General features: G+C 44.7%; 1 protein-coding gene across 2 annotated transcripts in view; it reads right to left on the minus strand.

Moving 5' to 3' along the window:
* OXR1 (oxidation resistance 1) overlaps positions 1 to 24,314 on the minus strand; it is a 660,539-nt gene that overhangs the window by 324,003 nt on the left and 312,222 nt on the right. The window lies entirely within an intron of this gene.

Consider the following 24,314-nt stretch of genomic DNA (forward strand, 5'->3'; position numbering starts at 1 on the left):
GGCTCTCGCGATACTGCTAACAACGCAACGGGCATAGAAGTCAGTGACAGCGCTGACGTCAGCAGTACAGGAGATGATCACAGCAGGTAATGATCTCATCTATCTTCCTGACAGCAGTGCTCGTCATCCCCTACAGTGACCTGGGCTATTGATGTTAGCTCAGGTCACTGTACTGCTCTCCCAGCCAATGGGGAACATTCTGTTCTTCATTGACTGGGACAGTGACTATGGTATGGATCGCCGTGGGACCCCCCCCTTATTGGATTACGCCGGACGTGGAATTGATTGTTCTTTTCAATAAATTGGTGAAAGAGGGAATGTTTTGGGCAGTGTTTCTTCAAATAAAACTTTTTTTGTTATCTATTTTTTATTTCTTACTGACTGGGTTGGTGATGTCGGGTATCTGATAGACGCGTGACATCACGAACCCCAGGGCTTGATGCCAGCTGACATTACACATCTGGCATCAACCCCATATATTACCTCGTTTGCCAACGCACCAGGGCAACGGGATGAGTTGGGGCGAAACGCCAGGATTGGCACGTCTAATGGATGCGCCACTTCTGGGGCGGCTGTGGCCTGCTATTTTTAGGCTGGGGAGTGTCAAATAACAGTGGACCTCCCTAGTCTGAGAATACCAGACCACAGCTGTCCGCTTTACCTTGGCTGGTGATCCAATTTGGGGGGGGACCCCACGTTTTTTGTTTTAAATTATTTATTTAATGTAAAATAACAGCGTGGGGTGCCCTCTGTTTTGGATTACCAGCCAATGTAAAGCTGCCAGCTGTGGTTTGCAGGCTGCAGCCGTCTGCTTTACCTTAGATGGCTACAAAAGATGGGGGGACCTCACGTGTTTTTTTTTTTAATTATTTATTTATTTTATGGCGAAATACAAGGCTAAGCACCCTTTAGGGCCACATGAAAGTCACTAAAGGGTGCCAGCTTAGAAAATGCAGGGGTGTGGGACATTATATAGGTCTTTCTCATCTATCTATCTATCTATCTATCTATCTATCTATTCATCTATCCATCTTTCCCTCTATCCATTATCTGTCTATCTATTATCTATATTATTTATTGCAGTTACAGCATAAAAAAACCGCAGGGACCAACCTGCGGAAAAACCGCAGCAAAACCGCCCGCCCGCGGTTTTGGTGCGGTTTTTTACCGCAGATACGGTAATCTTCAACTCCCAGAAGTTTCTCAAGAAATTTTCTTGAGAAAAATCACTTTTCTAGTGCGCACAAAGCCTAAAAATCCCTTTTCTCCCAACTTTAGTATTAACTAGAATGCATTTGCGCTAATCTTTGTGTGGATCCAAGCATCAGCCTCGGATTTTTGCTATGGAAAAAAACCATCATAAGTGTGAACAAGGTCTAACTGGAAGAAGCTAAGCAACTCTTTTCTTTCCATAGGAAATCCATTGTTGGCAAATAGTGGGTGATTACCATTAACATGGAGGAAAGAGTTAGGATGGGTTACAAGTAGAGCTGCTTGGACTTGCAAAAATCCGGGACCGGCGGATCACTGCTCAATAAAAAAAAAAAAACCTGATCCGCTCCAGAATCCGGTGCCCATATAAATCAGAATCCGGAGATTAAAAACGTTGGTGGAAGGAATAGGGGGTAGGAGCGTGCGCAGTATACTCACCTAGGCTGTGTCATGGCAGCAAACTCCTTCTGGGTCACGCTTTTCCCTTCCAGAACTGACAATTCAATATTCACTGTTTTCCCCCGCCCACTGATGCGTGTGACTGGTTGCAGTTAGACGCGCCCCCACCCTGAGTGGCAGCGTGTTAATTGACTGCAACCAATCACAGGCGCCAGGATGGCCGGTGGGCGGGGAAAGCAGTGCAAGTGTCTGCGGGTCAGTATGGTGTGCGTGCAAGTACCTAGAAACACATGCACTCTCCTGTCAGAAGTGTGCGCTACTGTGCCGATGATGCGATGTCAGACTCGTGCGAGTCCCTAGCAAGTGTGACTCCGGCCTAAGAGAAACCGCATGCATTTTTTTCTTTATTATTTAAATAAATAATAAAAAAAATGACGTGTGGTCCCCTCTAATTTTCATCCCCCTGGTATTCTCATCCTGCAGCCGCGCGGATCCGGACTTTTACAGTCCGGATCTGCTCAGCCCTAGTTACAAGGAATTGTCAGTAATGCCCACATCGGCGTCTCTGCATTGTTCTATCCCACCTTCTCCGGTGGAGACATCTGGCCGCTGACGTGTCTGGCTCTCCTGCGGTGGCCACTCCATTCCCGTTCTGTGCTGCTGTATCCCAGAGTAGGCTTCCTGCTTCTGCCTTAGGAACTCGTGCGCAGCCATGCCCCCTTTCCTAAAGGGCCAGCGTACTCTTAACCCGGAAGTGCCTCTCAGGTAAGCTGAGACCCTGCAGCTATTTAGGTTACATTCTCCCTTCAGAAAGTGCTTGGGTGCAGCTGCTTTTACATTGTGCTAGTTTCTGTTGATGACTTATTTTTGTGATCCAGTGTGGTGCTGCAGTTATCTATAACCTGCCGCTGCTGTTACAAGCTGCCCCGCTGGCCGCCATCCACAATACCCGCTGCCACAAAATATCCTCACCGGCCGCTGCTACCGTATTCATCCATCCATACATCCATCCATCCATCCATCCAAGCTTGCTGCTATCTATCTCCAGAGACAGTCAACCCCATACCCCTGGGGCCAGCCATCACAGCAACAGTCTTCCCAAGTGGCACTCACATCTGCAGCATAACACCTTCACCATTAGGGGCTCTGGTGAAAACCAGGTGCGGTTCCACAGTCAAGTCCCTCTGGGTTTTCTGGGTGCTGTGGCCCAGTGGGTTCGCTAAAATCCTTGCTCGCCCGGAGAGCATAACACTGTCCTTCTCTACTGGATGGCAAAGCCAGTTACAAGCAATATGTCCCAATTTAATATAAATGACTACAATACAGTGGAACCTCGGTTAACGAGTAACCCGGTTTGCGAGTATTTCCTTATACGAGCAAAGCTTACTGTAAATTTGTAACTCAGTTTACGAGCAATCTTTGCTGTACGAGCAAATACTCACCGCACACACTTACGGTTCTGTACTTTCACCACGCTCTGACCCGCTCTTGCAGTCCGCACAAACACGCAGAAACACACACACTCAAACACACACGCGCGCACACATATTATGCTCACCTTACCTTACGTTCCCTCGCCGGCCTCCTGGTTCTTGTAGTCCGCAGGTACAGTATGTGTATTGGGTAACCATCGCGACAATGGAGGAACTTCCGCTGTCAGCCGCTTCCCAAAGGCAGCGCGCTGACCAATCAGAGGCAAGCGGCTCATGCCTTTGACATCAGCGTGCTGGCCAATCAGAGGCAAGCGGCTCCTGCGTATGACGTGGACGCTGACAGCGGAAGCTCCTGCATTGTCGCGATGGTTACCCAATACACATACTGTACCTACGGACTACAAGAACCTGGAGGCTGGTGGGGGAACGGAGGGTAAGGTTAGCATAGTGTGTTTGTGTGTTTGTGTGTGTGTGTGGTTGTGCGTGTTTGTGCGTGTGTGGAATGGCACAATAAGGGACATTGCACAAGTGGAACGAATTGTCTGAGCTTCCATTATTTCCTATGGGCATACAGAATGGAGTAGAGAAGGGGTAAAAGCCGCGCATCAGCCGAAATGAAGATGTAGAGTGTTGATGAAGATAAACTTTCTTTTATGCCATAGGTCTACGCATTTTGAGGTGAAAACCTCTTCCTCAGGACCAGTACATAAACTTTTTGTTGATGTACTGGTCCTGAGGAAGAGGTTTTCACCTCGAAACGTGTAGACCTATGGAATAAAAGAAAGTTTATCTTCATCAACACTCTACATCTTCATTTCGGCTCATGTGCGGCTTTAACTCCTTCTCTACTCCATTTTGTATGCTCATCCACGTGGGGCTGCAGCAGACGCCATTATCTTATGCGCATTAGTGGTTGTGACTATCACAACCCTTTCAGGTGAGTGTATACTTATAGTTAAACCTCACCGATCTGTTTGGTATTACACTTTCAGCGCTCTTTATTTTCAGAATTATTTCCTATGGGAAATTTTGCTTTGCTAGACGAGAAACTCGGTTTAGGCTGCTTTCACACATCCGGCTTGAGCTCTGCGGCTCAATCCGGCTGTGCAAGCTATGCAACGGATGCGGTGAACACACCGCATCCTTTGCATAAGTTTTTCCTTTGCGGCCAGTCCGGTTTTTGCCGCTTGCGGCATGCTACTGAGCATGCGCAGTGGCAAAAACCGCATGCGGCGGCCGGATGCGGTTATTGTCGCATCGCGCCGCATCCGGCCGCCATAGGCATGCATTGAAAAATGCGCCGCAACGGCCGAATGCGGCGCGATGCGGTTTTTTTTTGCCACACGAAAAAACGTGCCAGGCAACGTTCCATCCGGCCGCCGCATCGGCTAAATCTGCCGCATACGGCAAAAACCGGACCGAACGGGAACCCATGCGGCACTAATTAAAGTCTATGCAGAAAAAACGCAACCGGCAGCAAAAAAAACCGGTTGCGATTTTCCTGCAAAGTGCCGGATTGTGCCGCATTGCAGAAACCGGAGGTGTGAAAGCAGCCTTACAAGCACAGTCCCAGAACGGATTGTTCTCGTAAGCCAAGGTTCCACTGTATATCCCTCATATGACAGTTACATTGTCACAACTTGTTTTCCTCCATTTCATGAATGTCACAAGTAGCATCCACACATACCGCTCATAGGTAAGATAGAATGCCATATTATTCAGATAATACAGTTAATGTGCATTTATCCAGATGTGACCTTTCCCGTTGTGCTCTAGGAGAATGTCAGTTTGCTATATTCTTCATAACATAGTTCTCGTCTTCACAATCCTTTAATACGTTCTGTGAACCCAGAGTCACAGAGATGTGGCATATAAATCACTCAGTAAGTATGGCTATATACAGACTCCTGGAGCATAAGGTCGCCCCAGAAGAGTATAATTATCACATACTGTCAGCATGCACCTGCATCACCGCAGATTAATGAATTCCTCCATACGAGCATACGCAGTATACCGCCTCATGCTAGGATTTCTGGATATTTTTAAGCATGATCTGTCAATTCTCCTGACATGTTTGTTTCAGTAAGCCATTGACTTCCATATAACTGTAATATTTTTCATAACTCTGATTTGTCCCTCTGTTATTTCTCCTTGTTGGTTCCACTCTTTCTGCCAAAGGGTGTGTCCCTACATGATCAGACTCTGAATGGAAAACTTCAGACTAGACACGCCCCAATTAGTAACATTGAGGAGAAATAACAGAAAGCAGTGAGAGAACTGAATAGTGATAAGTATTTACTGAAACAGACTTGTCAGTGTCATGCGGTGTTCGGCTCTGCACGTACCTGCTGGCACAACGTTGTCGGACTCTGTTCACACCACAGAGTCTGACAAGCAACTTGAGGCTTCTGTATTGTTCAGCCAGAGGCGGGCATCGGTTGGTTCAGGTTCACTGGTCTTCAGCTCTGCAGGAGTTAATTCCTGCAGACTGGTGAGCAGGATCTAAGTTTTCAGGTTGCTAAATGCCTTGTGCAGTTGTCTCCTCTCTATTTAAAGCACAATTTACTTCTTGTTTGTGCCGATGATAGCTTTAGCATACGCTCCAGCGATCCTGGTCTTGGTGGTGTTCCTGTTTACAGTGATCCATGTTATACTTCTGAGTGGTGTGAGCATTCCCCTGTTGTGCCTTAATTTCCCCCCTTTTTTCCTATTGTTTCTCAGTACACATATTGTCTCTCTTATGTGCTTTGAGTGCTATGTGTACGAGTTTCCGCTCTCCCTTGTCTGTGTCATTTTATGAGGTTTTGTCTGTATTTTCCAGCCCACCCCAAAGGTGTGGGAGATGGGGAATAAGATCAGGATCCGGACAGGAGTTAGGGTCAAGCTGGGGGTTTGGAACTGATTACAATCAAACCTACCTCTGAGATAAGGTACAGCACAGAGACTCTAGTCGGAGGCCCAGTCTAGGGACATTGCCCTGTCATTACATACCCCGTGATACTCCGTGACAGTCAGGAAGGGTGACAAGTCTATTTTAAGGCCTAAAGATATCCAAACTTTTCCTTTTTGGAAAAAATCAAACTGCTTATTCCAACTATTAATTTCTTAAATGGGTTTTTCACTATGCCAAGTGGCATATCGCTACAATATGGCATCACTTTGGAGGAAATCTAACTATGAAGACATCTACCATTTTTCAGAATAAATTCCTATACTTCTGTTTAGTAGTTTGAGATTCTTTCAGAGTTTTCCCCAAATGAGGAAGGCCTCCTGGTGCCTAAAGAAATTTCATATAGATTTTTTGCTGCAGATTTACTCAACAATCCTGCTCAAAAATACACTTCTATTCATTTGTATGGAAAATTGTTGTTTTTTTTTAATGAAGAACTTTTGAAAAATGGAACAAAAAAAGCGCATGTCAATTTTTCTGAGTGAATGTTGATGGAATTCTCTCCAAATTATTTTTGTATAGCAGTGTTTGGGTTTTCTATTGATTGAACAGTGCCTAATCAGTCTTGTAGCGCTTGCTTGGGTCCTGGGTTCAAATCCCACCAAGCAAAATATCTGTAATGAGTCTTTATGTTATCCCCGTGTTTGCGTGGGTTTCCTCCAGGTTCTCTAATTTTCTCCCACACTCCAAAGACATACGGATAGGGAGTTTTAGATTATGAGCCCCAATGGGGACAGTGTTACTGATGTATGTATTAATGGTGCCATATACCGTAAGTGAATAAATATATTATTATTATTATTATTATTATTATTATTATTATTATTTTGGAGAGAATTCCATCAAGATTCACTCTAAAAAAGTGATGAGCATTTTTTTGTTTCATTGACTCATTAGGCATTTTTCAAACGTTCTTCAGAAAAAAAGTCAATTTTCATACAAATGGATATAGTGCATTAGTGTGTTAATTAACAATATGATGTTATATAAAGATAATAAAAGATATATAAAACTGTCAGATAATAAGTATTCTGGAAATAAGTAAATAATAACCCTAAGGATTTGTTAGTTAGGTATAGATCCAGGTTCACAAGTAACATATCTGTCATGCTCCCGGTGTCCCGAGTAATATGAAAAAAGGAGCGCACCACACTTGGGGAGTAATAACAAAAGGGGTGCTACAAGTACAACACAGGAGTAATATGAAAAAAGGAGCGCACCACACTTGGGCACCGCCCCTTACCCACTGATCCGGTCACACCATCACGGCACCGCTCCTTACCCACTGATCCAGTCTCACCGTCACAGTATCACTCCTTACCCGTTGATCCGTCCACGTGCCCGCCGGTCGCGGCTGCCGCTCCCGCTCATGCTCTCCTGCGTCCTGTTCCTGGTCTCTTGAGTCTAACTCTGATTCTTAGGCACATGCTTGTGTATAGGGCGGGGCCGCGCCCACTCACCTTGTCTTATAGGCCCAGCACTCCTGAAACAGGATATGGCTGAGACAGGTGCAGAGTATATAAGACTCCCCTTTCCATGTGGGCGGTGCCTGATCAACGTGTTTCTGTAAGCTAGGTGTTCAGGTCTCCTAGTGCCTTGCCTCTCTCTAATCCTGTGTCTTCCACAGAGCCAGCCCTGCTACCTTAACCTGGTCCTGACTGCGGATTGCCCAGGAAGTCCTCCAGTGACTGTCGGCTGTGAATCCCATCATCTGCCTTCAGCCTGAACCTGTCTCCGATCCCCGACTTCACCTGGTGACCTCTGCCCTCACGTCCAGCAGGATCCAGATCTCGCCTGATGTTCCTATCCAGTACCTGAACCTGGTCTTCATCATCTGCATTGCCTCCAGGAACTCTGTGACTCTAGAGACATCTTGCTACCAGTCCCCTGAACGACGCTGACCCAGTACCACTAGTGCTCCGGCTACCGTGCATCTAGGCCCTCTGGTGGGGTGATCAGGACAGTCCCTGTACAGGGGTTAGCTCCGGGTTGCCTCACTGGGGGAGTCGGTGCACGGCCCAGAGGATCCACCACCAGGACCTAACAATATCATGACCTAAGGCATATTAAAGGGCATCTGTCAGCATGGAAGGACTATTTAAACCAAGTACAGGTGCTCGGTGCATCATGGCAGGGCCAAATATTTAAAGGGAACCTGTCAGGTGCAATATGCACCAAGAACCATGAGCAGTTCTGGGTGTATATTGCTAATCCCTGCCTAACCGTCCCTGTATCTAGTAGCATAGATAAAGGGATCTTTCTAAAAAGTATTTCTAAAGAGCCTTTATGATATGCTAATGAGCGCAGGGACTAGTCGCAAGGGTGTTAGATTCTCTGACTAGTCCGCTCTTTTAGCATGTTAGCACACCCACAGGGGCATGCAAACATGCTACTCAGTGCCCATTGCCCAGCATCATCAGCGTTGACGTGTGTACCTGTGTCCATTATCAACGCCTCAGACACTGAGTTTAGGGTCAGTACACATGATCAGGAGTACCGGTACTTCCAGTCATGCGCACTATGAAACCAAATATAAGCATCCCCGCTTCAGAGTTCTAGTGCGCATGACCAAAAGACGAGACTTCTGATCATGTGCACTGACCCTAAACCCGGCGTCTGAGGCGGTGACAATGGACACAGGTCTGCGCGTCACCGCTGATAACGCTGGGCATTGAATAGCATGTTAGCACACCCACAGGAGCATGCTAACATGCTAAGAAGGTGGACTAGTCAGGGAAACTAACGCCCTTGCGACTAGTCCCCGCACTCATTAGCATATCATAAATGCTCTTTAGAAATACTTTTTCTAAAGATCTCTTTATCTATACTACTAAATGCTGGGACAGTTAGGCAGGGATTAGCAATGCGCTCACAGAACTGCTTGTGGTTCTGGGTACATATTGGACCTGACTGGTTTCCTTTAAGTGCTCCTTTCCACCTGCTTGTTTTACATCTATCTCCACCCTTTTCTGGCTCTATGAAGCCGCAGCCGTCAATCAATAAAGAAGGAAGGATGGAGATAGACACAAAACAAGTGAGAAGGTGCACTTAAATGTTTGACCACACATGATGCACCGAGCACCTGCACTTGGATTTAGTAGCCATAGGTCCAGGTTGGCAGACATGACAAATGATCTAAGGCAAAAATAAAAGACCTATGACTTGATGACATAATTATATGAATAATGCCGCACCACTGACACCTCTCAGAGAATTCCATTGACACGCGTTTCACTATAAATACAGCTTCATCAGGAGCACAGCAGAATAAGTTTTGCTTATGTTTCAAGCTATGCTCCGCTCTTGATATCCGCACAGCAATATTTGATTGTAATGTTTGGATTTTTAATGAGCTACCAATAAATTCTGAAATTTTATCCTGGTGCCAACTCAACTCTATAACACTTTTCAATCCATGATACGGATGGTGGCCACATTTGAGACAGAGCCCGAAAAAACAAAGCTTTGGCTTGTGTGCGTGAATGATCACTTTTGCCTCCTATAACTCCTCTTCATCTGATAATCCAGAAAGTGACGGCCAATCAAGCTAATGTCAGAGAACAATCCTACTTCTAATGCTCATATGCACATAAGTGGCATACAGTACCGTAAGGTGCACGTTATACATCAGCGCCATGATCAGCCTGGCTGACATCTATTGTCAATTATTACTAATCTCCGTCTTCTCCTAGTGCTGGGGATGGGAGCACTGAGAAAAATTACAGAATTGAGCTGTCGAAAAAGAAATGGCCTCAGGGATGGCAATGAATTTCTCAGCTTAGTAACTCTTCAAAATGTACAAACGCAACGCTCCACGGCACAATTCATGGAGACGTTTACAAATATTTTTAAGAGGCTGCAAATAATGTATTTTTTTTAAATTTTACATTGAAAATTGTATTTACTTTTTTTAGTTGTTTTTTTTTTGTTCTATAAATTAATTTAATTAATAGTTCAATTGAGTGCAAATAAACTATTAATTTACAGGGGTTAATCAACACAGTCCAGAGAGGTCCAGTATGGACGCAAGCGACGCCGCTGATATGACGATCCCGCACACCTACCGAGATGCATGAACATGTCGTGTTCATTAGAATAGGACCCGTGCACGATCCCTGCCGACTGTGCATGCATCCCAGCGGTCTTGTGAGGGTATAACATCATCCGTACTTGTTACTACTGGTGTGGAAGTGAGCGGCTCTGAGTGGAGCCAATAACCCCTTTTAGGCTATGTGCCCACATGGCCTTTTTTTGTGGGGGGGTTTATGCGCTTTTCCTTGCTGCATTTCATCAATAAAAGCAAGGAAAAAGCATCCCAGCAAAGTCTATGAGGATCCGGACTTGCTGTACACACGCTGCTTCTTTTTTCCTTGCAGATTTTGTTGCTGGAAAAAGAAGCAGCATGTCAATTGTTTGTGTTTTATTTTCTGTGTTCCTATAATCCCCTGCAATGCTTTATCACTACAAGGGATTATAGCGCAGCACTTCGCCTCACACACAGTGCATACAGCATGATGTGTGAGGCTCTCCGTAGTTCAGTAACCCGGGGTCATCATGGTGATGACCCAGGGTTACTATGGCAGTGATTGAACCCCGATCGCCAGGGAGAGGTAAGCGATTCCTCTCCTTGCCTTCGGAATGCTTTGATCGCATTACTTATGATTAAGGACTTTTGTTTTTAATATGTAGGGTCCGAAACGTGTCACGTTTACTCATACTCTTTGTTTTGCGTTATCGATTTCCCTCAATTTTTTAAGAATATGGTTCAATAAGATTTTTTTATGATATCTGAATTAGTGCTGGGTCCAACTCTTCTCCTTTTGCCCAGCGGACCGCGTGCACCCTGCAAGTCCTGGAGTACACAGCATCAGGTGAGCTGAATTTTTTCTACTTACCTTAAACTGCCGAGCACCAGTCCGGGCAGTGAGAACCGGGTACCGGCTGTAACATCAACTGGAGACCCGGTGGCGATCAACGGGGGTACAGTGCCTAAACCTCCGCGTTGTAAAAAAAAAAAAGCACAAAAAGCAGGAAAAAACACATATGAAAAAATATGCAAACATAAGAAAAAAATGAGCATTTTTTCTGCTGCATTTTTCCTGCCAAAACATGCTTTTTATGTGCAGAAAAGAAGCACATAAGAAAGCAACGTGGGCACATTGCCTAAAGCTTCTGGAAACCAATTTATAATGAGATCCCCATTACTTTGTGCTTTTTTTTAATGTTAGTAGGGTATTCTACTGTGGCAGTGAGGTCCTTAGACATTTTCAGGCACCAGGGTCAAAGTGCAACTACTTTCTCTGCACTCCATATAGCTACGAGCCTTTGTGCAAATATATCGATGTGAGCTGTGGGTTTATTTATGCAGAGATGAATGGAGGTCCATGGCAGAACACACTAGAAAGTCTAGTGGCTTATTTCACACATTTAAGATCTGAGGGAAAAGGTTGCAAATGGAGCATGAAATAGTCTTTGTGATGATCCAATACTAAGGGGTACTTTGCACACTACAACATCGCAGGTGCGATGTCGGTGGGGGTCAAATTGAAAGTGACACACATCCGGCGTCGCAGGCGATATCGTAGTGTGTAAAGCCTTTTTGATACGATTAACGAGCACAAAATCGTCGTAATCATATCATCGGTGTAGCGTCGGTCATTTCCATAATTTCGGAATGACCGATGTTACGATGTTGTTCCTCGTTCCTGTGGCAGCATACATCGCTGTGTGTGAAGCCGCAGGAGCGAGGAACATCTCCTACCTGCGTCCTGCGGCTCACGCCAGCTATGCAGAATGAAGGAGGTGGGCGGGATGTTTACGTCCCACTCATCTCCGCCCCTCCGCTTCTATTGGCCACCTGCCGTGTGATGTCGCTATGACGCCGCACGACCCACCCCCTTAATAAGGAGGCGGGTCACCGGCCAGAGCAACGTCGCAGGGCAGGTGAGTGCGTGTGCAGCTGGCGTAGCGATAATGTTCGCTACGGCAGCTATCAGAAGATATCGCTGCTGCGACGGGGGCGGGGCTATCGCGCTCTGCATCGCAAGCATCGGCTTGCGATGTCGTAGTGTGCAAAGTGCCCCTAAGTGTATGCCTAGACTATAGGTGAGAATGTGGAGCATGAATCACATCTCAGCACAGTGGCAAGTAATCCTGATCAATGGTATCCAAATCAGCGGGCAATATAGATATTGTGCAACTGGTAACTGTGGATTTATTGGACTCCAGCACTCTTCGGGTATCTACAGAAGATACTGAAGAGGATATTTGAAGAAAAAACAAAAACAAAAAGCCAGCACCAAATGTGCACCTCAGCACTAAAACTAAACAGCACTAAAAAAAGAAGAGGATATTTGTAGCTTGGTCACTTTTTGAGTTAACTGTAAGTAGTAAATTGGTAGGATTCAGTAAGAAACAAAACAGTCTTCTTCAAAATTTACCATGTACCTTGTGGGGAAACATGAGAGAACTGAAAGAATTAACCAAAGTGTTAATATTCAAGTCTCGGGTCAATTTGTGCAGCTGAATGATGGTCCGTTTAGTTAGGAAGTGAACAGTTAGATTTTGGAAGTGGGAATAATGGGATTAGTCGATGAAAGGACTAAATTGTGATGGTCTGGACAGGTCATTGTGGCGCCCCGTGCCAGAGTCACCACAAAGAATGGCTGCATGTATATTTCAAGGTGTATAACATGTATTGCCAGCTTTAATGACAGTTGGTTTCTGCTTTTCACTGCATACGCAGATTTGCCTACACTCTCTTATTGGGGCTATTTACCTAGTCTGAAAAGAAGGCTTGTGGATGAGCTCTAGAAAGAGAGGGGAGGAGCTTAGAGTGTGAGGAGAAGTTATTGTGCGTTTGAGGAGAGCATAAAATGGAGACGGTCCTGGCCTCGGTTGCCTTTTGAGTCCTCTGAAGGGGCTACCAGGAAAGGCGGGTGTCAGTCCCTAGGCCACCTACACTTTCAGGGTCAGTGGCAAACTGAGACTGCTTGGACCCTTTTCATAAGTAGGAGTAAATTACCCAGGATCTCAGAAATATCATTGAATCCGGAAACTTCTACAAGCAACAGTAAGTGTTCCCATAGGATTCGAGTCGCCTGCTCGCTGAAAGGGATCACGGATAAAAAAATTGTCTGTCTTGAAAATCCCAGGATTTCAAAATACCTTTTCCCAGGTAGGGAAGTAGCAGCAGGAGGATTATACTACCACACAGCAGAGAAACTCAACTCTCACCGGGGCAGGTCAGATCACCATTATCATTATTATTATTATTATTGCGCCATTGCTTCCATGGAGCTTTATATGTGAAAAGAGGTACACATAGTAGAGACAAGTACAATAATCATAAGAGAGAATACAGTAGGTGAGGGTAGAGATGGTCGTGCGGCGCTATATCAGACTAAGGGTTACTGCAGTTTGTAGGCTTGTCGGAAGAGGTGGGTCTTCAGGTTACTTTTGAAGCCTGTCAGGGTAGGTGAGAGTCTGATATGTTGTGACAGAACATTATGGGGGATGCACGGGAGAAATCTTGGATGCGATGATGGGAAGAGGAGATGAGAAGGGAATAGAGAAGGAGATCTTGTGAGGATCGAAGGTTACGTGCAGGTAAGTACCGAGAGACTAGGTCCCAGATGTAGGGAGGAGACAGGTTGTGGATGGCTTTGTAGGTCATGGTTAGGGTTTTGAACTGGAGTCATTGGGCAATGGGAAGCCAGTGAAGGGAGTGTCAGAGAGGAGAAGTTGGGGAGTACCTGGGGGACAGGTGGATTAGTCAGGCAGCATAGTTTAGAGTAGATTGTAGCGATGAGAAACTGTTAGAAGGGGGGCCACAGAGCTGGGGGTTGCAATAATCCAGGTGGGAGATAATAAGGGCATGTACTAGGGTTTTTGCAGCGTCTTGGGAAAGGAATGTACAAATCCGGGAAATAATTTGATAATTTGAGTTGGAGGCAGAAGGAGGTGAAGAGGGCTTGGATGTACGGCTTGAAAGAGAGATCAGAGTCTAGAGTTACTCCCAGGCAGTGAGTACGTGGGACTGGGGAATGTGAGCAGCCATTGACATTGATGAGGGGACATTGAGTGAGGAGGAGGAAAGATAATGAATTCTATTTTGTCCATGTTGAGTTTTAGAAATTGAGCAGAGTAAAAGGATGAAATAGCAGACAGACACTGAGGAATTCTGGTTAGTAAGGAGGTGATGTCAAGTCCAGAGAAGTTGATCTCTGTATGATCAACATAGAGGTGAAATCTGTGGGACTCTATGAGTTGTCCTAGGCCAAAGGTGTAGATGTAGAACAGCATGGGTCCTTAGACTGAACCTTGTGGGACACCGACAGATAGGGGACGAGATGAGCAAGTGGTGTGAGAGTGAGAGACGCTGAAAGTTCAGTCGGTTAGGTATGAGGAGATCAAAAATAGTGCCAAGTCTGTGATGCCCAGAGACGAGAGAATTTGTAGCAGAAGGGAATGGTTTACTGTGTCAAAGGCAGAGGGCAGGTCCAGGAGGAGGAGGACAGAGTAGTGTCGTTTGGCTTTGGTGGTTAGTAGGTCATTGGTGACTTTAGTTAGGGCAGTTTCAGGGGAATGATGCGGTCGGAAGCCAGATTGTAACCGGACAAAGAGGGAACAGGAGGAAAGGTGGGAGGACAGTTCAAGATGGAAATGCTGTTCCAGTAGTTTTGAGGCATAGGGGAGAAGTGATATGGGGCGATAATTTGACATGGAGGAAGGTTCAAGGGAGGGCTTTTTGAGGGTGGGTGTGATGGAGGCATGTTTAAAGCATGAAGGAAATAAACCAATTGTTAGTGACAGGTTGAAAAGGTGGGTTAGGCTTGGGATGAAGACGGTGGTAAGATTGGGGATGAGGTGGGATGGGAGTGGGTCAAGCGGACAGGTGGTGAGATGTGATCTTGAGAGTAGAGTGGAAAGATGATCTTCTGTCATGGTGGAGACGCTGAATTTGGAAGATGAAGCCTGAGTAGTTGTGAGATGGGGTTGTGGTAATTGTGGGCCAAAGCTTGTTCTTATGTTGTCAATCTTCTGCTTGAAGAAAGAGGCAAAGTCTTCAGCTTACATGACAGGAGAGGGAGGTGGTGCTGGGGGATGGAGGAAACAGTTGAAAGTGTTGAATAGCTGTTTAGGGTTGTGAGATAGAGAGGATATGAGGGCTGAGAAGTAGGTTTGTTTTGCAGCAGTGAGTGCAGACTTGAAATTGGTGAGGGTCTGTTTGTATGTGATGAAGTGCTTCCTGGGAGCCTTACCCCAAATAGGATGTGAATATCCTTAAATTAAAGATGACAGTCTACACTTTAAGCTCATTTTGATTATAAAACTGTATCTTGGAAATATTTTGGTAAACAACCACAATGCCAAAACTTGTGTCCCTGTATACACATTTTTGGATCTAACTATATAATGGGCATGTGACCATGGATCAAGAAGACATGGAATCTGGTTGCCTGATCTGATGAATCAAATGTTTTTGTTTTCTGTCATCTGAATGGCCAGGTGCTAATCTATTGGCCCACAATACCACTAGATACTTTCAGAGGTCTCGCAAAGTCATAAACTCAGCAGGTGATAGCTGGTTTGGTTGGACAAGAGGGATGTAAGCAATATTAGACAAGTTTTTTTAATAAGACATCTCATCAATGTAGATGTCTCAGAGAGGGACCCTTTTTCAGGAATCCCTCTATTAGCCAATGTTGAGAGTCACCAGTAATGAGCATGTCTCACTATAGCAGACCCAGTTCGTCCATGTCCATGTAATGCAGGGGTCTCCAACCTGTAGCTCGGGAGCCACATGTGGCTCGCAGGCCTGTGATGTGTGGCTTGCAGCCGTCTTCAAGCTTGGTGCATGAGCACCAGGTCTAGCAAACAGGTATCAAGAGCCGGTCTCCATGTGATGACATTTGTGAGCAGCCAAAGAGCAGATCTGAATGAGGGTCACGTAGGAACCCCTGGATCTTGGTATACTGTCTTGGTGTCATTTCTGTGGAAAAGCTTTGACTGTCATTATACTAGTAATGGGGTTTTTGGGGGTCACTACTGTGAGGTGGTGGCTGCTGGATGTGGCTTGCACCCTCTTTCAGAGCTGAATGTGGCACTCACAATCGGAATGGTTGGGGACCTCTGATGTAATGCATAGCTGGGAGCTACTTTCTGTTCGCCATGGTTTCAAAAGTCAGAATCGTACAACCTGTGGATCAAATGGCTACATTTTAAGAAGGGTTTGCTTATATGAGCAAATTCTACTTGTCCATAACACTGACTTCCGTTGAGATGAATGGAAAACTTGGGAGGAGGTTTGCAACACATAGTTTATGTTGCTGAAGATATGAGTATTCCTGTCTCGTCTTTGCCTTAAAGAATCCAAAGGGACTATAGATATAACTAGAGATGAGCGATTTCTAGCGCCCAAGTTAGTATTCCATGGTTGCTGGACCGGAGCCCTGAAAACTGCCTCCTATCTGGGTGGCATTCATGGCTCCTCTTTTGATTAGCCAGATTGGTTCAAGATCATTGTTGTGGTTTAATGCAAGACTTTGTGCCAGGCCGGTTATTCAAAAGGGGATCTTCGGATGTAGGCGGTGGTTGTTAGGGCTCCTATCCAGATGCCATGGTAAACTGAACTGGCCACTAAATCGGGATACTATGAATTATTTGCTTATATCTGCCAAGTCTCCGGGAACATCACGGGGGCTCCTGGAATAAAGGAAGGATTCCTGGACTTCCAGAAAACTCATAAATTCACCCACGCCCTACTTGAAATTCCCCAGAAATAAACTATTCTGGTAGGTTTCATCATTCTGGTAGGCTTGGAACAGGCATTTGAGAGGCTAAATATGACAAGAAGAGTAATGAGGGTATGTATGGATGAACCCCTTGAAATCGATCTGGGTACAGAAAAAAAGACAGATTACCCTTCTGGAAACTACCAGGAAAAAGTTGGCAAGTAGTACGGTAAGTAACCTGCACAAGGTTGACACAGAGAGAGCCAAGAAGATGAGCAGGAGAATATCTGAGTATATTTACAAAGGGGTGACCAGAAAATAACATTAAAATTATGTTTTACATATTTATTAATGACATTGTAGGGGGCATAGAGAGTAGAATTTCAATATTTGCAGATGATACTACTAAACTCTGCAAAGTAATCAATACAGAGGAAGATAATTTAATAGTACAGAATGATTTATATAAGCTGAAGTCTTGGGCTGAGAAATGGCAATTGAAGTTTAATGTGGATAAATATAAGGTCATGCACTTGGGCAGAAGAAATACAATATATAACTATGTACTCAATTTTAAATCAATGGGTAAAACTGTTACTGAAAAAGATTTGGGTGTATGGCTGGACACAAACTCAACTTTACTGACCAGTGTCAGGCAGTTGCTGCCAAGGCTAATAAAATAATAGGATACATTAAAAGAGGCATAGATGCTCATGAGAAAAATATAGTTTTACCCCTATACAAGTCACTAGTGCGACCACCCTTAGAATACAGTCATGCTCTGACGGGATCGGCACAGGCGTCTTACTTCTATGGTGGGCGACTCTGTTCACATTGCAGTGACCGACAGGCAACCTGGTCTCTCCTAAGTGCTCAGCTCTGCTGGGCATTGGCTGATTTGTTTCACTGTTTCCAGCCATGCAGGAGTTAATCCTTTTTGGAGCAGTGTGCTACTCTTTTGAGAGCCAGGTTGCTGATTACCTTCCTCAGCTGGTCTCCTCCTATTTAAGGCTGGGGAGTGTAGTAGAAGGCCACCGAAGATAGTTTCTGCTTGCAGTTATGATATCCCGGTGTTCGTGGTGATCCTCCATTTGGTGACCAGCGATTTGTTGTCTGCGCTGTATGATAGCTCCCTGGTGTGACTTACTCCTTCCCCTTTGGTTTATTCCCTCCAGTGTCTTTTTGATTCTCCTCTGTGGATATTTGCGGTGTGTGGGTGTTTCAGTTTTACCCCTTTGTCTTTGTCTTATGAGAGGTGTATTACTTTGTGTCTTGCTCAACCCTGGGTTGAGGGTGAGGTGGTATTAGGTCAGGGCTGGACAGGAGACAGGGCCGCGTTGGTGGCTCGACCCTGACTACCTAAAATGTCTACCATCAAGATAAGGGACAGCACAGGGTCCCCAGTCTTAGGGTCAGCCTAGGAGCCCCTGTACCATCCGTACTTCCCCTTGACAAATACTGTGTACTATTTTGGTTTCCGATGTATAAGAAAGACATAGCTGAACCAGAGCGGGTGCAGAGAAGAGCAATTAAGGTTATTAAGTAAATGGATAGACTACAATACCAAGATAGGTTATTAAATTTGAGGTTATTCTGTTTGGAAAAACCAAGTCTTAGGGGCAATTTTATTACAATGTACAAATATAGCAAGAGACAGTACAGAGCTCTCTCTAATGATCTTTTTACACATAGGCCTGTGACGGGGACAAGGGGACATCCTGTACATTTAGAGGAAAGGAGGATTAATCATAATCAGCTACGCAGATTCTTTACAGTGAGAGCAGTGAGACTATGTAACTCTCTGCCATATGATGTTGCAATGGTTGATTCACTACTAAAATTTAAGAGGGGCTTGGATGCCTTCCTTGAAAAATAGAATATTACTGGTTATGTGCAGTAGATTCTGTAATTGGGCGTTGATCCAGAGAACTAGTCTGATTGCTGTATGTGGCGTTGGTAAGGATCTTTTTTCCTAATGTGGTGCTCACTGTGTGCCCCATGGGGTTTTTGTCTTCTTCTGGATCAACATGTTAGGTTATGGGTTGAACTTGATGAACTTAACCTTAAAAACTACGAAGCTATAAACCGGCTGACTATGGTTTACATTTTATGTAAGCCAATATTACTATTATTATTGGTCTCCTCCAGTTCTGTGTTGCATAATGTACTTGGAGTGTTTACTTCACTGGGGCAGCCATTGAATATTTCAATTTTAGATGTCTCCATTAAATGTGCCCTGTTATAGTGTAACACACTGATTAAGAGGTCACTATAGTCATCCCAAGGTTATAATTTACAGCTCTTCATATCCTGGATATCCTATTATTATTATTGTTTGTGTCCTTTTTTGTCTGTTTTTATAGATTCCAGAATAAACACACAGCATTCTTGCTTCTACCATAAGACTATAAATCCTTGTTTACCGTCTCCCGGCACAGGTTTATTGTCTCGCAGCTCCCAGCATCACATTTTATCTGACAACACATTTTAGAATTATGTAAATCGTATCTATTTCTACACTTTTTGCACAGCTATTTTTGCTTTTCGTCTTCTACTTTTAACGGGAACAGAAGTTGTGCATCCAAAATAAGGTGAGATTTTATGTAGAAGCGTGCACTCATGGTTCCAGCACGGGGCGGCTCAGCTGATGCCAACACATGAATATACATATTAATCATTGCCTTCTCCATTTGTAGGGATTCGTCCTTCTAAGACAGTTGTACTGAGCTTTCATAGATAGGATTTGTCCCTAAAGACGATCCAGTCTTTCAAAAATTGCATTTGGCAAATCATACAGGAAAAAAGACCCCAGAGCATAATGAATGTAGACTATAAAAACAAATGTATACTCACCTCACTGCTTAACTATCATGGTGCCCCCCTGGCCTGCTGCGCAGTGACATTGGTGGTCTCATTGGAGTGGGAAGTTCAATGGTACAGTGAAAACAGCTGAAGAGGATGTGCGGAATGGGGAAAGGTGATAAGAAGAGTTGCAGAGGTCCAGATGGTGTTCTGCGGGGGCGGTCAGTGGCAAAGGAGTATAATTAAAAAAAACACCAATTTGCCCAAGACGAATTTCTAAAAATCCTATACTACAGAATCCAAATTTTTGTAAATTTGAGGAGAATTCAATTCCACTCAAATAGATTCGTTCATTTCTAATCGTCACTCTATGTTGGGTCCAATCAGCGCCGGCTCCTTCTCCCCGCCTTCGGACCAAACAATCAACAGGAAGTGAGCACTCACTTCCTGTTGATTAACTTGTTTGGGCTGGAGGCAGGGAGAAAGAGTCGGCGCCGATTGGATACAGGACTTGCGTAACATAACAATCCTACGTGAGTCCCCGCACCACGAGCCACTCCACAGCTGGAAGGTCGCTGGTATGTGAGGGGAGTGTAGGCTTTGTTATTTTACCTGGGGGAAATGTGTTAAATCAGAAGAGGTTGTGCTAGTAGTGGACAACCCCTTCACCACCTGGCGATTTTCCGTTTTTCCTCCCCTTTTCTCAAGAGCCATAACTTTTCTGCCAACATAACCATATTAGGGCTTGTTTTTTGTGGGACAAGTTGTACTTTTGAATGACACCATTCATTCTGCCTCATATTGTGCTGAAAAAGTGAAAACAATTCCAAGAACGGTAAAATTGCAAAAAAAAAAGTGCATTTGCATGATTGTTTTGGAGGTTTTAAATTTACCATGCTCATTATATGGAAAAACTGTCCTGGCATTAAGATTCCCCAGGTCAGCACGAGTTCGTTGATACCAAACATGTAAACCTTACTTTTATCTAAATGGTGAAAAAAAATTCAGACGTTTATCCAAGAAAATAATTGCGCTTTTGTAGCCATTTACCAATCTTCCATAGTGTTCTCATTTTTTGGTATCTGGGGCTCAGGGACGGCTTATTTTCTCCGTTTTGAGCTGACATTTTTAATTATAAATTTTTGTGTAGATGTGATCTTTTGATTGCCTGTATATATATATACGGCTTAGGTTGTGAAATGGTTAAAAAACCTTTAATCAAATTTCTCAGTTAAAAGAAAAATCCAGAAAGCTCAGAAAGTGCAAAAATGGATGTAGTTACTGGATACGGCATTACCTTCTAAATGGGTAGAATGTGAATTATTGGTGAAACGTTAGGGGCCCTTTGCACACTACGACATCGCAAGCCGATGCTGTGATGCCGTGCGCGATAGTCCCCACCCCCGTCGCAGCTGCGTTATCATGGTGATAGCTGGCGTAGTGAACATTATCGCTACGGCAGCTTCACATGGACTCACCTGTCCTGGGACGTCGGTGTGGCCGGCGACCCGCCTCCTTATTAAGGGGGCGGGTCGTGCAGCGTCACAGCGACGTCACACGGCAGGCGGCCTATAGAAGCGGAGGGGCGGAGATGAGCGGGATGTAAACATCCCGCCCACTTCCTTCCTTCTGCATAGCCGGCGTGAGACGCAGGACGCAGGTAGGAGATGTTCCTCGCTCCTGCGGCTTCATACACAGCGATGTGTGCTGCCGCAGGAACGAGGAACAACATTGTAACATCGGTATTTCCCAATTCATGGAATTGACCGAGGCTACACCAATGATACGATTAGGACGCTTTTGCGCTTGTTAATCGTATCATAAAGGCTTTACACACTACGATATCGCCTGCAACACCGGATGTGCGTCACTTTCGATTTGACCCCACCGACATCGCACCTGCGATGTCGTAGTCATCACCTTTTCCTGTCGCGGTTTTGGGTAAATGCCATTGATTCTCTATTGTAGTAAAACTCAAGTTACTTTTTCTCCTTATAATTAGAACCAGACTTCAGTTTAGTATACTGCCCATGAAATGTATTCCTCTAAGATCAAACACGTACGGTACAGGGTCTTCAAAGGATGCAAGAATGAAGTGTAATAAAATATTTCACACAAAGCTCGGGCTGATTTGCTTGGTTCAGTCAGTTTAATCTGGAACGGCTTTGTTGCCACTGCTCAATCTGAACATTTCGTTCTTTATAAGGATCCTGTCTGATATCATCAGAAAAGAGGATACTGATTATTGGAGTTGGTGGCTATTCTTTGCAACTCTTGATACAATCTATGATTGTTCATGGGACTGCACGTAAACCTACAGTGGGGGAAATAATTATTTGATCCCTTGCTGATTTTGTAAGTTTGCCCACTGACAAAGACATGTACAGTCTATAATTTTAAGGGTAGGTAATTTTATTATTAATTTTTTTTGGAGTGGAAGAACATGACTAGTTGTACAGTGCCCAGATCTCAACCCTTTACAAACTAGAACAGAGACTGTGAGTCAGACTCTCTCGTCCAGCCAGGCAAACGTCTGCTATAAGGTCAGATGAGCATTTCGTCTCAGGTACGGTCTGAGGTTACTCTCAGTGGCATCCTCCTGGGAATGGGACAGAACTAGCAAGTGGGTACATGCCAGATGAGCCCATGCATCAGTGCAATATATTGAACAGCAAAACTTTTAACCAGTAAACTTGGTGCTGTATTCATGTACTGATGATGGTCCTGGTGATGTATTCCTGTACTGTTGGCGATTTTGGTGCTGTATTCAATTGGTGATTGTGGTTCCTGTGCCACATTCATGTACTAAATATGGTTCTGGTGATGTATTCCTGTAGTGATGGTGGTCCTAGTTTTGCATTCCTTTATAGGAGACAATAATTATTCCTATATATATTAAAAATATGATATTGCAGTATATAGTATAAATGATCAGACTATCACAGATTTAGGGACTAAATAATAATTAATGAATACTGTAAAAGCAAAACATAAAAATCTGAGATGGAATTGCATTTGTTAATTGCTGATTTAATTGCTCTGCAGGGGGAATCATTTAAATTTTCATCTCAGGCAGCAGAAAAGCTAAAATCGACTGTCCAACATCGGTGTCTGACTTCAGAAATGCACTTCTAGATGAATGGGAAAAATTCCCAGTTCTTTTAGAAAGTCTTTCCAGAAGAGTGGGAACTATTGGGCTGCGTGCCCACTATCAGGGTTCACAGCATTTTCGATGAAGCCTGTTTTTGTTGAGTCTAAAAATTTGTGTTGCGCAGTACAAGCACAGTGGATGGATTTCTAGAAATCTCCTGCCCACTGTGCTTGTTTTTCCCACAGTGTAACCGGTGGTGTAGCTTTCCGAGTCTCAGCATGTCAATTTATGCTGCACAGCGCGAGTGTTCTCCGCAGGGAGAATAAAAAGAAAGACCACAGTGGCCCAAATCCTGATTGTGGGCACAGACTGCTGTGGTCTCCTGCGAGGAGCACTCATGGTCCCAAAGGAGAAGACATGTTGCGTCCTGGACGCAGCATGTCCGTATTGTGCGCACCTACCCTTATAGCTGCAAACAGGAAAACAACTTCATATTAATGTCTATGCATGTAGAATGGGAGGTCATAAAGCTCTCAAAGGTGTAATGTGTAGGTGTCTCAATACTTTTGTCCATTTAGTGTGTCTGTGAATATGTGTGTGTTTGAGTTATAAAAAAAATTGTTACAAAAACTTTTATACGTTGACAAAGCCTTGACCTTAGGCTATTGCTACACGAGCGTATGGCATCCAATGCGAGTGCATCGGATGCGATAGCTAGCTCCCTCTGTGCTGTGAGTGTAAGCCGAGTGTTATGCCACTGTGATCCGATTCTGCGTTCGGATCACAGCTGCAGAGGAGAAAGAGGGAGTTTTGGAGGAGAGAAAGGGAATAATCTCCCTATTTCCTTCATTGCCAGTTGATGCGATTATCGCACTGCACTCGGATGTCATCCAAGTGCAGTGCAATGTTTCACTTGCACCCATAGACTTGTATGGGTGCGAGTGAATATGGATCGAATTCTACCCGCAGCATGTTGTGACTGTTTTCTCGGTCCGATTGGGGCTGAGAAAATAATCCCAGATGGGAACGGCCCCATAGAGTAACGTGTGTCCGGGTGGAATGCGATTTTTTTTTATCACATTCCACTCAGTCCGTTTTACTCGCCATGTGTCCTAACCCTAATAATAATAATATACATTTCATGCTACATGTCTTGCAATATGTCAAGCCAGGAGTAAATGTGACGCCCCTGCACTAGTGAGGGTGTCGCAGGGAACTGCACTCCTGTCCTTATAGTGCAGAACCCACCCTCCATGGTTCCAGGTTCCACCCAGTGGTATTGCTAACAACTGCATTCAAATCCCAATCCACACTCACACCAGTACAGGACAAACAAGCCAATGGGTAGGTCTAGAGAGGAAAGGGCTGCCCACCGAAGGGTTAAGCAGACTGGTGGGAGGTGACAAGTCAGTTGTAGTGATGGGTAGTCCGGCTCTTTTTGGGGAGCCGGATCCTATGGCTCCGTTCACCAAAAAGAGACGGATCTTTCAGATCGTTCTCGGCTCCTTATTAAATGTGTGTTCACCCAAGGTGAATACATATTTAAGATTATAGTAACGCCGACAAAGCCCCACCCACCTGTAGCTAACCCCCGCCTATTTAGAAGCGGCCAATTAGACTGCTGAGTAGGCGGAGTTTAGCCGCTGGTGGGCGGGGTTTTGACTGCGAAAAGAGCCGTTTAGTGATTTCTG

This window comes from Anomaloglossus baeobatrachus, chromosome 6 (genome assembly GCF_048569485.1).
Source record: "Anomaloglossus baeobatrachus isolate aAnoBae1 chromosome 6, aAnoBae1.hap1, whole genome shotgun sequence".
In the NCBI taxonomy this organism is placed as follows: domain Eukaryota; kingdom Metazoa; phylum Chordata; class Amphibia; order Anura; family Aromobatidae; genus Anomaloglossus; species Anomaloglossus baeobatrachus.